The sequence below is a fragment of the Canis aureus genome, chromosome 29, assembly GCF_053574225.1.
Source record: "Canis aureus isolate CA01 chromosome 29, VMU_Caureus_v.1.0, whole genome shotgun sequence".
NCBI classification, from domain to species: domain Eukaryota; kingdom Metazoa; phylum Chordata; class Mammalia; order Carnivora; family Canidae; genus Canis; species Canis aureus.
Genome location: NC_135639.1, coordinates 21971866 through 21986435, shown reverse-complemented (window position 1 = coordinate 21986435; position 14570 = coordinate 21971866). Strand labels below are relative to the sequence as shown.

Below are 14570 nucleotides of genomic sequence, written 5' to 3'. Positions count from 1 at the left end.
TTGTCCTTCTCCGACTGACTTACTTCACTCAGCATAATACCCTCCAGTTCCATCCACGTTGAAGCAAATGGTGGGTATTTGTCATTTCTAATAGCTGAGTAATATTCCATTGTATACATAAACCACATCTTCTTTATCCATTCATCTTTTGTTGGACACCGAGGCTCCTTCCACAGTTTGGCTATCGTGGCCATTGCTGCTAGAAACATCGGGGTGCATAGGCCTTTGATCAATCATGCATTGACCCACTTAATCCTTCATTTATGCATCCTGGGCTTCAGTTGTGAAGGACTCTTTAGGTTTTGTTTTCCCTAGTGGCAGTAGGGATTTAGGAAGCAACGTCTCTGAATAAGTTTCTAGCAATATAAAGAGTAAATATAGTTAATTCTGAATAGGATCAGATGATTTTGTCTAATTCAATCTCCTTATTTCACATGTGGGGCAGCTCATATGTAAACTTCTCACTTACTTAACTTCTAGCTTACTGAGTCATAGCTGATTTGCAATTATAAGTAGAAGAACCCTTATTACCTGTTCAGTGATGGACAGGATAGTTCAGAGTTTGAAAAATGAACCAAAATGTAAAATCTATCTCCATGATTGAACTTGCTTTTGACTTCAGTCATTTTTATTCCTTTTTTTTTTTAGATTGTTAAATAGAGTTTCAAAAAGTTAAGACCTTTGAAGAATTTATAAGGTAGGAATGAAATGGTAGTGTTTGTAAAACCCGTGGTACAGGGCATGACAACATAGTTTGTGGCACTTGATCAATGAGGGCTATTATCAATATACTGATTATTTTATTAACATTACTCCTATGACATCAGCTGCCTGTCTTAGTTGGTTTCACATCTTCTAGTAGTCGGATCTGTATTTCCCTTTGTTCGTTCTCATGTACACAGTGGAGAATGCTTTCTCAGCCTCATTTCCATTTCTGAGTCACATCCACTGCCTTGGAAAGTCAACTCCATTTGCGCCCCCAGCATCAGTTCCTGAGCTACTGCACTTCTCCAGGGCTTATGAGTTTTGCTTGTTAGATGCTAAATTACTGCCACCGGAAAGTGACAAGTCTCACTTTGCAACCTTTTTGCCACAATAAAATTCACTCAATAAAAACGAAAGGAGCCATAGAAATGCAAGGTTTGGGGGATCATAAAGCATATATATCTGTTGCAAGCAGTTTGTGTTTATCCAAGTGGCAGCATTCAGTGAATTAATGCTTAAAAAGTAGACAGCTCCTGTTAATGAGACAGATTATTTAGGAAAACAGAACTGTCACTACTGCTTGCCATGTAAAGCAGTGGATTTGTTACTTTTGAATGTTGGCTGCATTAGTAAAAACATCATTTATTCATATTGAGATGTTCCCCAGAGCTGCACTTTGGTTAATAAAGATAAAACCCTTATGTTGGTTGTCAGATGTTATCTTCCTATCCCGGGAACCCTTCCAACAGCAACCTGGGAACTTCTTCTCTGAGATGATTTGCTTAGTGGAGGATCTCCGTGTGTGTTTTCCAGAACTCCAAGTGGGTTTTTTTTTTTTCTAAATTGATCTCTTGGGAAACCTCCTATGAGAACCTAAGAGCCACACCTGCATGGCTTGATAAAGCATGGAACTAAAGGGAATAATAATAATAAAAACATAGAATCTCAGGCCCAGAGCAAATTTACACATTTTCAATGAAAATCTTTTGCAGCTTCCAATCTCCTTTTTTTTAACTCTTTAGAGCCAAACTTCCTCCTTCTCCTTCATGACTTCATCTCTCCATCACATGTCAATTTTCACTGAAATCAAGAAGGGGCTCCTTGTCATTAAACCAAATAAATAGTTTTAGTTTTTTTTCTACTCTATTAGAAGAATTTGACGTTATCAATATGTCCCGCTTCTTCAAAAACCAGAGTCAATTAGGTTCCATGATTCTGTACCATTCTGGTTTCCCTCCTACTGCTCTTGCTAAATTTATTTCCCTCCACCCGCAGGCATTCAGTGCTGGTGTTCCTCAAGCCTCAGTCCAAGCCCTGCTCTTCCATCCTCCTATTCACTCTCACCCTCACTCTCACTCTCACCCTCACTTTCACTCTCAAGGTGTTGGTGTAGGACTTCACCTACACCAACACCTTGAACATTGTCTATTTGCAAGCAACTCACAAACTACCCTGCATCTCTGACTCAGATATCTCTTTGAGCTCTGAACTTCCCTGCCCAGCTGAACCTCTGACAGCTTCCAAAAGATGTCTCAAAATCTTCACAAATTCTCAAAATGTCTGGTCCAAAGGTTTGAATTTCCTCCCCAAATATAAGTCGCCTTCGAAATCACTGAACATTTTGTTTTCCACAAGCCAGAAAGTTGAGTTATCCTTAAATTATGTCTCTTGTACTTCACACCCCAAACTACCAACATGGATTGTCTACTTTAACTCTTAAATATTGATCATATCTATTTACCTCTTTCTACTTCCAGACCCTAACTCAGGGCCTGAACATAAGGGAAACTCAGAAGTCAAATTTTGAATTAAAGAATCTCTTATTATCAACACTTCCATAAAAGCCTGGCCTGTGGCAGCCTGGGTGGCACAGCAGTTTAGCGCCGCCTTCAGCTCAGGGTGTGATCCTGGAGACCTGGGATCGAGTCCCACATCAGGCTCCCTGCATGGAGCCTGCTTCTCCCTTGGCCAGTGTCTCTGCCATTCTCTCTCTCTCTCTCTCTCTGTGTCTCTCATGAATAAATAAATAAAATCTTTAAAAAAATAATCTGAATGGATAAAGTATGGTTAAAAAAAAAAAAGCCTGGCCTCTTGCAGAGCTTCAGAATTTATCTCCTCAATCCAAATTTGCTCCACTGTATGAATTCTCCATTTTGCCACTAAGTTGAATACTTTCCAAAAGATCATGTCATCTCCCTTTCCTCAGCTTGAATAATTTTAAATTTTTGATCTTCAAGAATCACATCAATTCATCAATCTCTCTTTACAGACCCCTCATACCCCACACACTGTCCTTTCTCTCCTTGTGACAGCCAGTGGTCTGCTTTCTGCTCTTGACACCTGTTGTACTCTCTGGACACACACCCGATCTTCTATCTGGTCCTCAGTGCTCTCCGTGACCTAATTAATGTGCACTCATCCTTTATGCAAACTCAGTTCTTACTCCTTGAGGAATATTCAGGGTAACCTCACTGACAAGGTCAATCATTTCTATTATACACTCTAACAATAGAGAAATTAAATTACAACTAGCTATAATATAATTTTTCTGTATTTTATTAATATGTGTAACCTCTCCTTAAAGTATATCCCCTAGAGTACAAGTTCATTACAGGTAGGATGCCTGATTATCCTCCCCACTGTATCTCCAGAAACAACTAGCTGGCTATCATTGATAGGATATTGAGATACATACGGTTTAATTTACCTAATCCAATATGAGTGAGTGTGTGTGTATATACATATCTTGACTTGGACAATTAAGTTTCTCTGGAACTCAACTTCCTTATCTATTTATTGGGGCTAAAGTCCTAATATCTAAAGTCTTCTCCTGTCTAGATATTTAATCTCTCTCATAATAAAAATACAGAAAACAAAATTATGCCAGATTTCCATTCCTTATATACAAGACTGGTGAAAGATTTTTAAAAAAAATATAACAATAGGGTCTGTAGGTAAGGAGGTGGAAAAACAGTTACTCTGATACTCATGAGATGCTCTTTGGAATAATAGTTGGTAATAAATTTATGGAGATTTTGTCAATATTCAACAAAATTACATGTATCTTCACATTAGTCCAAGAAATCCAATTTCTAGGAATTTATCTGAAGATATATCTCCAAAAATAGAAAAATTCCTATGTAGGAATATCCATTGCCACTTTGATGATAAATGAGAAATGTTGCAGACCTATATGCTCATACAGAAAAGAGGGGTTCAGTAAATTATCATATATCTACATAATGGAGTACAATGCAGCCAGAATAAAAGATTGGGGATAAGAAAAATTGCTATGATGTGGAATAATTTTCAGTATATATAATTCAAAAAAAAATCAAAACACAAAAACACACAAAGAATACCATTCCTTCTGTAAGGTGGGTAAATGAGAAGATATGCTATCTTTTAACTGAACATGTAGAAACACAGAAAAGATAAACTAGAGTTTAATGAAACTGGGTACTTACAGAACATGGGTGAGAAAAATGGGAAGTAGAGAAGTATAGGGTGTGGAATAATGTTTCTCTGATGAGCCATTTTTGAATAGTCTCACTTTTACAACTATGTTCGTGTTTCAAATTCTCATAAAAGAAAAATATAAAAATGTACAAGGGGAATACTAAAACATAATACAAATAGAAGCACATTTTGTAAACCATATTTGAGGAAATAATGTAACCACAGTGGAGGAAAAGAAAAAATAGAACTAAATAAGGTAACTTTTCAGTAGATTATGTGCTTTAGTCTAAAGACAAAATTCTAAAATATGTTGGTCTCTGGTTCATAGGTTTCTTTATCACAAAGTAATTGGTTAACAAATCTGAAAACTACTTTCTGCGTATTCATGGTCAAAGCAAATAATTAACCATATTGTAGAAAATGGGAGCCAGGTTTCTTATTGTCATAAAATAAAGTTATAAATATTGAGAGGGAGAAGGACATTATGAATTCTCTAGTATTCAGTTGAAATTGGAGGTGTTGGTGTGAACTGATGACTTTAATATAAATAGGTAAAGAAATAATTATAGATATTTTTGGTTGTATATGTATGTTCACACAAGATACATGTATATGGTTGTGTATATATGCATGCATCAATATAGATACATTGAGAAATATATATAAATATACAGGTATATATATATATATACATATATATATATATATATATATATATATATATACATACATATACATACACACACACACACATCAGGGTATACATATTTGTTTGTACATACATATAGCTCCTAGTTCTCTGCACTGGGAGAGACAGAACCTAAGTAGCAATGAGCATACCTAGTGGTCAGATCTTGATTTCTCATACCATCTTCCACTTAAAGAATCTAGGATACTTGACAGAAATGGCTGATTTCAGGCACAGGATGGTAGAGAACTAGATATGCTTAGAATATTATTTGTGTAATGAAGTACCTTAAGAATGCCAGCGTCATGGGGCACCACATGCTAAATCTGGTACCATTTGAGCACATCTAAATAATAGTAGTAGAGTTTTTAATCCATACAATAAAATCATAATCCATGAGTCCATTTGGATATAAATAAAATTCTTCCTTACAATAAAAATTTTAATAGTAAATGGAGAATGAATGATGGAATTAGAAAATCACCATTTGGCAATCATCATTATAACTCATTGTTTCAGGCAAAAATCATTAATGGATGCTGAAAATGGTGGGTGAAAAATTGATGAATAAGGGCATATTTGCATTGCTTCTGTCTTAGTCTGCTGGGGCTACTGCAGCAAAATCACAATGATTGAGTTGCCAAACAATGTATATTTACTTCTCACGTTCTACATGCCAGCAAATCCAAGATCAAGGTTCCAACAAATTTGGTTCCTGCTGAGAGTCATTTTTCTGGCCTGCTCATGTCTGTCTTCTTGCTGTTTTCACATGACCAGGGAGCCGAGGGATGGATGAAAGAGAGAGGTTGAGAAGGGGAGGGTGGTTAGTATTTGTCTCTATTCTTATAAGGACACCAGTCTCATCATGTAGGACTGCACCCTCATTTAAACCTAAATCCCTTGGGCAGCCTGGGTGTCTTAGCGGTTTAGCGCTACCTTCAGCCCAGGGCATGGTCCTGGAGACCTCTTTCTCTGTGTATCTCATGAATAAATAAATAAAATCTTAATTAAAAAATAATTAAATTAAATTAAATTTGAAAAAAAACTGGGCAGCCCAGGTGGCTCAGCAGTTTAGTGCCGTCTTCAGCCCAGGGCATGGTCCTGGAGACCTGGGATCGAGTCCCACATCGGGCTTCCTGTATGGAGCCTGGTTCTCCCTCTGCCTATGTCTCTGCCCCTCTCTCTATGTCTCTCGTGAATAAATAAAATATTTAAATAATAATAATAATAATAATAATAATAATAATAATAATAAATAAACCTGATCCCTCCAATAGGCCCTACCTCCACATTGGGGTTTAGTTCTTCAACTTGTAAATTTTGGGGAGGACTTTGTCAGTCCATAAGTTTCCAAATATATCTTACCAAGATATTTAAAAAGGTGCAGCATATTAACTATACTTTGGAGACACCAAGCGATCGTAATTAATATCACCAGAAATATAATAGATCAACATCATATGCCTTGGGACAAGATACACTGAGAAGGACAGATTACCACTGATGTGGAATTTCAGCCACTAATGATCTGAATTTAGTCATTTGGAAACATCAAGCAAGCCCAAATTTAGGGGAAATTCTATGAAACAGTTTTACAAATTCTTGTTTTGGATTATTCAAAAATATCAGTGTCATGAAACAAAAATTTAAGACTTCCAGATTAAAGGCCAGTAAGGAAATAGAACAACTGACTGGAACAAGTGATCTAAATATTTCCTTTGGACATGATTGGAACAGTGGTGAAATTAAATAATATTGTATCAATATTAAATTTCTGATTTTGATAACTTCACTGTGGTTATATAAAAGAACGTTCTTGTTCTTAGTAATTATGCTCTGAGTGATAAAGGCACATCACATCTGCAACTTATATTTTTTCAGTTTTATTGAGGTACAATTGGCAAATAAAAATTGTGCATGTATAATGTATACAACATGATGGTTTGATATACACATGTCATGAAATTACCACTATTAAGCCAACTAAAACATCCATCACTTCGCATAGTTCATATTTTTTTTGTTTGTGATGAGAACATTTAAGATCTATTTTCTGCAAATTTCAAGTATACAATACAGTATTATTAACTACAGTCACTGTGCTATACATTAGATTTCCCAAATTTATTTATTTTTAAAGATTTAATTTATTTATTCATGAGAGACACACAGAGGGAAGGTGAGACATAGGCAAAGGGAGAACAGGCTCTCTGCAGAGAGCCTGATATGAGACTCAATCCTGGGACACTGGGATCATGACCTGAGCCGAAGGCAGATATATAACCAACTGAGCCACCCAAGTGCCCCTCAAATTTATTAATCTTGTAAGTGAAAATTTGCACCCTTTGACCAACCTCTCCCCATTTTCCCCACTCCTCAGCAACTGACAACCACCATTTACGGTTACTCCAAATTAGACTTTTCTTTTAAATTTTTATTATTTTTTCCCCAAGTTGGACTTTAAATTCCACAAATAAGTGAGATCCTGCTTTATTAATCTTTCTATTTCTGGTTTATTTCACTCAGTATAATGCCCTTCAGTTTCATCCATGAGTCCCAAATGGTTGAATCCCCTTTCTTTTAAAGTCTGTAGAATATTCCATATGAGTACAAAATTCATCCATGTTGTAACACCATCAGTATTTTGTATCTTTTTATTACCAAATAACATCCCATTGGGTGTTTATACCTGGTTTTATTTATCCATTCACAAGTTGATGAACATCTGGATTGTTTACAGATTTTGACTATTCTAAAAAATGACACTATGAACATTTACATTTAAGTTTTTGTGTGGACATCTAATCTTAATTCTCTTTGGTACATACTGAGTGGAGGACTTTCTGGTTCATGTGACAACTCTGTGTTAAACTATTTGAGGAACTTGCAAATTATTTTCCAAAGCAGCTATGCCACTTACATTCCTACCAGCAGTGTATGAGGGTTCCAGTTTCTCGACATCCTTACCAGCACTTATCTTTTTTAGACTTCTGTATTCTGAACAAAGACCTTAAAAATATTTGGATTTATTTGTGCAAGTTTAGATTTTCACATTAGAGTAAGAGTATCTAGATCAGATGTGCTCACTTATGGCGTGGGGGTGAAATGGGGAGTGTTTATTTCAACTTGTGGTCACATGTTTGCATGCAGAAAGGTAGCCCTTTGATTAGCACCTGTGGGAGGTTTCTGCTTCCCTTTTGGACACAAGTGAAAATTAATCCCTTTTTTCTTTTTTTTTTTTTTTTTTTTTTGCGGGTCGGGGAGAAGCATCAAACTCCATGAGTGCAGGTACCATGCATATTTTTTTGTTAATCTGTGAATTTGTCAGTCATAATTGGGACTATTATGATAGATGTAGAAAATAGCAAAAGAAATCAAATCAGGAAAACCTGATTTGACAGGAAAACCTAGGAACCAGAGATATCAGAGCAAAGCAGAGTTCCATGTCCTCAGTAAGGAAGGCTAACTAGCCCCAGAGGCTGGGGCCTGTCAGACTGAGCCTCAGGCAGGAGACCCATCTGTAGTTGCAGGAAACAGTCATCTCCTTCCCAAACATCAAGCTGCCTAGTGCTAAGAACAGTGCAGGTTTTGCAAGATGGCAAGGCTAAGTCAGGTCTAGTCCAGTTCAAATACCAAGTAGAAGGCTAGGCTAAGAGTAAAAGGACTGGTAGACTGATTTGGGCCTGGAAATCTTTTCAGTAAAAGTATCTTCTTACCAGTCAACCAGGTGTGTCCAAATGGAAGTTAAACATAGCAAGTGGAAGCTGTAATAGGTAGTTCTGCTCTCAGGGGCTGCAGGTCAGAGAAGCCCATGTGTGATCAACATAATATCTTTTATCAGACTTCTTTGTTAATTAAAAAATTTAAAGGATGTTGAAGGGACGGGAGATGTAGGATACCTAGTAAAATCCCTTTATGACTATTTTGATGAAAAATCACCTGAATGTATTTTTCTTTAAGGAGTAGTTTTCCCACTATTATAAAATGAGATCCTCACATAAGGTTAAAAGAAGAAAAAATCATAAAGAATAGAGAAAAAAGGGGCTCAGGCTCTGGGCCATGATGGTAATGAGTGTGTAGAGTAGCTTTTCATCATAATCTGCCTCTTCCAAGGCTCTGCCTGGTTATCACTCTAAATGACAAGGGATTCAGATTCCAGAAAAAAAAAAAATTCCATTAGAATGGTGGTATTCATGTTCTTCCTAGTACAAACCACAAAAATATGAATATGTTATACATGAATATCTTTGCACATAAAACATAAAAGTGAAATAATCATGTAACTGAATATCAATTTAATATCACTGAAATATTCTAAAATATTTTTCCTCTGAATTCCTGTAGAAAACTCCAAAGATAATTTAAACATTAAAAGAGATTTTATTGGTCAGCAATATATTTCAAAACTTAGTGAACTGAAGCAACAAGAATTTGCTATTACCGATGAGTCTATAGGTCAGTGGCAAGTTCCACAGGCTTCAGTTGTGCTGGAGCTGGTGTGTCAGCTGGAGGCTTGTTGCTCTGGATTGGCCTTGGCTGGAACAGCTGAGACCTTCTTCCATGCTGTCTTTCATGTCCCAGCAGATTAGCTAGGACTTCTTATTGTGATGGCGGTGAGGTTCCAAGAGAAAGACAGTGTAGCATGCAAAAGCTCTTGAAACCCTGTGTCACATTTCTCATGCATTCCATTGCCCAAAGCAAGTCAAAGGCTAGCTAGCCCAGATTTAAGGATTGGGAAAATATGCACCAACTATTTATGATGATGGGAGGCATTTACACACATCAAAGGATGTGAATGCAAGGAGGAGTAGAGAATTGGAGTAATTTTGTTAAAATCTTGCATGTATTATCATCAGTATTAGGCACAAATGGAAGCAGGTATATTACTAAATATTCTTGTACTACAACCTACCCTTTAGAACATAATCAGCTAATATTCGTGGCATATAACCCAAACATCCATCAGATGATTAAGTTCAATCTCTACATCTCTACCAAGGCAATCTCTCCAAAGATAATTCATCCTGAGTCATCTCTCAACTGAATTGTAGGCCCACATATTGCTGCAAATAACTCTATGTGGATGACCTAGAAATCCTTCTTTGCCAGGGCAGAAAGTAAACACATTATTTCCTCTGTAAAATATCAACATTGAAAAAAACCCAAAATTTTGGGAAGTCTTCACAAACGTCTGATGAAAGAGTGATGGTCACATTTTGTTGAATCTGACTCCCCAACACAAGGTCAACAAAAATGGGAATTGGGCCAATTACACAACTTAGTCATGCAAGATTTCAAGTGAGTCTTTTATTAGTTTGACCATATTGATCTTTCTAAAAAAAATCACTATTTTTGATGTTAAGAATACACTATTTAACCTTGAGACAGTATCTACAATTTGCAGAGGAAGTTGTCTTCTCCTATCTTTTATTTATATTCAAATCCCCTGAACCCGCTCATCAATCAGAGAATGCACTAGAGGGACAGAATTTTAACAATACATTTTGAATCTCCAACCTTCAGGAATTTTTAGCGCAAGTCTCATTTCATAATTTTTTGCTTTTGATTCCAAATTATTTCTGTAGGTCTTCCTCCTGACTGCTCTGGGTTATCTGGCAATTAATGGTGGAATTATTTGTAGACACAGAAGCTTGAGAGGAATCCAGATCTGCCTGCCAATTTGTAGTTTGTTAAAATCTAGCTCTTTGCTTTCCCTCTTATTTGTCTCTTAAAACCTTTCCAGTATAACCAACTTTCCCTATTTGTCTTTCTGCGAGAGATCATGATTTATAAATAATCTTTATTCCAAAAGCACTTCTGATTCCTTTTATTTCCTGTAAAGGGACTTTTTTTTTTTTTTTTTTTTGGTAGAGGGAATCACCATCTCTAGTATATTTTCATGGCTTATCCAGGAAGAATATGGAGGCATAGAATGAAGAATTTTAAATGGCCCTCCTTTTTTACTTTTATATTCCTGGGCACATAACATTGCGTTTGAGATCTCATATATTATTAGGAAAGATAAACCATTTAGAAAAAAGGAGACCTCTTGCACAGTAATTTCAATAAGCTGTCATTTACCCTAATATTTTTTTGGTTTTATGTTTGATACTTTTTTAATGTAATGATTTATTGTATTGCTTTGACTTATACTTAATAATTTTATTACAAAATGAATCAGAATGGACTTGGAGTAAATGTGCATACAAAATAAACTTGCTATTTAAGCTCAAATATGAAGAAAAGGATAGGAGTAGAGAAACATACACATGTATTCCTGGACTCTTCTACACACATATGCACCAGATTTTTCTTAACTAGGATGACAAAGTAGTAAAACCATACTGAAACATATTGTACCTCCATACAATATATAAATATAACAATGACTATATTTATTCTTTTTCTTACAACTACATCCAATTCTTTTTCCTTCAATTCATATATTACAATATTTTATACAAAATATGGGCAAGTGTGCTATTAAGCCTTTTTAAAGCCCACATATTTTGGGAATTGTTATGCTATTATCTCAGCAATGATCATTGGTTAAATTGGTGGAGACTGGTCATGCCTGTTGAGAAACCATGAAATCTCTTGAAACCCACAGAAATTGAGGAATCCTATATCCTTTAGAAAGATATCTCTTTTTTAATCCATGAGCCTTATTAGATTTTCACAGAAAGGTTAGGAAAAAAATTTAAGAAGTCTTTTATGATGCAGAGCTGGGGAGGGTACCAGGAATTCAAGCAGAAAAGATAATTCTTTTCTATCTCCTCCAGGGAACAAAAGCCTTCATCTGTGTGGGAAAGGGTAAAAACAAAACAAAACAAAACAAAACAAAACACTGTTGTGGGGTGCCTGGGTGGCTCAGTTGCTTAAGTGTCTACCTTCAGCTCAGATCATGATCCCAGGGTCTGGGATCAGGCCCCTTGATCTGCAGGGAGTCTGCTTCTCCCTCTCTCTCTGCCCCTCCCCCTTGCTTTTGCTGTCTGTCAAATAATAAATAAAATTTTTAAAAGATAAATAAGAACACTGTTGTACTTAGGGCATTGGTGAAGACCTATTCTAACTAAGAGAAGATAAGCGGGCAAAAAAACCCCGCCCTATCCTATGGAGAGTCAGGAATGAATGGTGGGCTCAACACTATAGCCAAGGTAGGAGCAGGAGCTAGTGCTGTAGGCTATATAGTGTAGGCTAGATTCCCCAAGATCCAAGATACAGGGCTGATGAGGCTGAAGGAGAAGCAGCATTGAAAACACAACAAAATATTTGGAAACCATACACCTCTTTAAATAAAGGATAGTGCCATCTCTTTGTGTCTTCCTCAATTTCTTTCAGAAGTGTTCTATAGTTTTGAGGGTATAGATCCTTTACATCTTTGGTGAGGTTTATTCCATGCTCATGGATTGGCAGAATTAATATTGTGAAAATGTCAATGTTACCCAGGGCAATATACACGTTTAATGCAATCCCTATCAAAATACCATGGACTTTCTTCAGAGAGTTAGAACAAATTATTTTAAGATTTGTGTGGAATCAGAAAAGACCCCGAATAGCCAGGGGAATTTTAAAAAAGAAAACCATATCTGGGGGCATCACAATGCCAGATTTCAGGTTGTACTACAAAGCTGTGGTCATCAAGACAGTGTGGTACTGGCACAAAAACAGACACATAGATCAGTGGAACAGAATAGAGAATCCAGAAGTGGACCCTGAACTTTATGGGCAACTAATATTCGATAAAGGAGGAAAGACTATCCATTGGAAGAAAGACAGTCTCTTCAATAAATGGTGCTGGGAAAATTGGACATCCACATGCAGAAGAATGAAACTAGACCACTCTCTTTCACCATACACAAAGATAAACTCAAAATGGATGAAAGATCTAAATGTGAGACAAGATTCCATCAAAATCCTAGAGAAGAACACAGGCAACACCCTTTTTGAACTCGGCCATAGTAACTTCTTGCAAGATACATCCACGAAGGCAAAAGAAACAAAAGCAAAAATGAACTATTGGGACTTCATCAAGATAAGAAGCTTTTGCACAGCAAAGGATACAGTCAACAAAACTCAAAGACAACCTACAGAATGGGAGAAGATATTTGCGAATGACATATCAGATAAAGGGCTAGTTTCCAAGATCTATAAAGAACTTATCAAACTCAACACCAAAGAAACAAACAATCCAATCATGAAATGGGCAAAAGACATGAACAGAAATCTCACAGAGGAAGACATAGACATGGCCAACATGCATATGAGAAAATGCTCTGCATCACTTGCCATCAGGGAAATACAAATCAAAACTACAACGAGATACCACCTCACACCAGTGAGAATGGGGAAAATTAACAAGGCAGGAAACAACAAATGTTGGAGAGGATGCGGAGAAAAGGGAACCCTCTTACACTGTTGGTGGGAATGTGAACTGGTGCAGCCACTCTGGAAAACTGTGTGGAGGTTCCTCAAAGAGTTAAAAATAGACCTGCCCTACGACCCAGCAATTGCACTGTTGGGGATTTACCCCAAAGATACAAATGCAATGAAACGCCGGGACACCTGCACCCCGATGTTTCTAGCAGCAATGGCCACGATAGCCAAACTGTGGAAGGAGCCTCGGTGTCCAACAAAAGATGAATGGATAAAGAAGATGTGGTTTATGTATACAATGGAATATTACTCAGCTATTAGAAATGACAAATACCCACCATTTGCTTCAACGTGGATGGAACTGGAGGGTATTATGCTGAGTGAAGTAAGTCAGTCGGAGAAGGACAAACATTATATGTTCTCATTCATTTGGGGAATATAAATAATAGTGAAAGGGAAAATAAGGGAAGGGAGAAGAAATGTGTGGGAAATATCAGAAAGGGAGACAGAACGTAAAGACTGCTAACTCTGGGAAACGAACTAGGGGTGGTAGAAGGGGAGGAGGGCGGGGGGTGGGAGTGAATGGGTGACGGGCACTGAGTGTTATTCTGTATGTTAGTAAATTGAACACCAATAAAAAAAATAAATAAAAAAAAATAAAGGATAGTGCTATCTGAAGAACGTGATGCATGGACATCACATAGTAACAAATGTCATAGTAACATAGTAACAAAAATGTCAATATCAGTGAAATTTCTAACTACATTAAGTCAAAGCCCATCAATAAAAGACCAAGCAGAAAGAAAACTGTGCCCATTTCTAGGCATAAACTCTGTTTATCTCTGTATTTACTACCCTGCAGAAAATATCTGGCTTTCAAGAACAAAGCATATAAAGAATGTGAAAGAACACCAAGAAAATAAGCACTACCAAGAACATGGAGGTTAGGATTAACTGATGGGATTTAATATAATTATAGTTAGTAGGATCCAGATTTTAGTGGAAATGCTGGACAACACAAAAGATCAGATAGGTGATTTCAATCCAGATGGGAACTCTAAGAAACTATCAAATTGAAGTACTGATGATGAAAACCACAATAATGGAAGTGTATAGTGCCTTCCACTGCTCACCAGTAGACAGGACACAGAAGAATAAAGGAATGTGAAGGTTTGTCAATAGAATTACCAAATGTAATAAAAGCAGAGATACAATAGGACATCAAGACATGTGCAGAATATGAAATGATCTAACACACGTGTAATTAGAATCACAGAAAGAAATGGGAAAAATGGGGCTGAAAAGATAATTCAAGAAAGGACTGAATACTTACTAAAAATGA

At 36.7% G+C, this 14570-nt stretch overlaps 1 protein-coding gene and 1 long non-coding RNA gene across 12 annotated transcripts in view; one reads left to right on the top strand and one right to left on the bottom strand.

The window, feature by feature from the left end:
* The window catches only part of LOC144301134 (uncharacterized), a 286282-nt gene that overhangs the window by 29357 nt on the left and 242355 nt on the right, over positions 1-14570 (bottom strand). Inside the window, exon 5 of one of the 7 annotated variants that reach the window (XR_013367878.1) lies at positions 5334-5611. The exons of the other annotated variants lie outside the window; for them this stretch is intronic. The gene's annotated coding sequence lies outside the window, so the exon portion shown is untranslated. Of the gene's footprint in view, positions 1-5333; positions 5612-14570 lie in introns of those variants that run through there. 7 annotated transcript variants of the gene reach the window in all.
* The window catches only part of LOC144301136 (uncharacterized), an 87672-nt gene that overhangs the window by 27840 nt on the left and 45262 nt on the right, over positions 1-14570 (top strand). For 3 of the 5 annotated variants that reach the window (XR_013367909.1, XR_013367910.1, XR_013367906.1), the window contains one exon: positions 649-698. The exons of the other annotated variants lie outside the window; for them this stretch is intronic. This is a non-coding gene — a long non-coding RNA (uncharacterized LOC144301136). Of the gene's footprint in view, positions 1-648; positions 699-14570 lie in introns of those variants that run through there. 5 annotated transcript variants of the gene reach the window in all.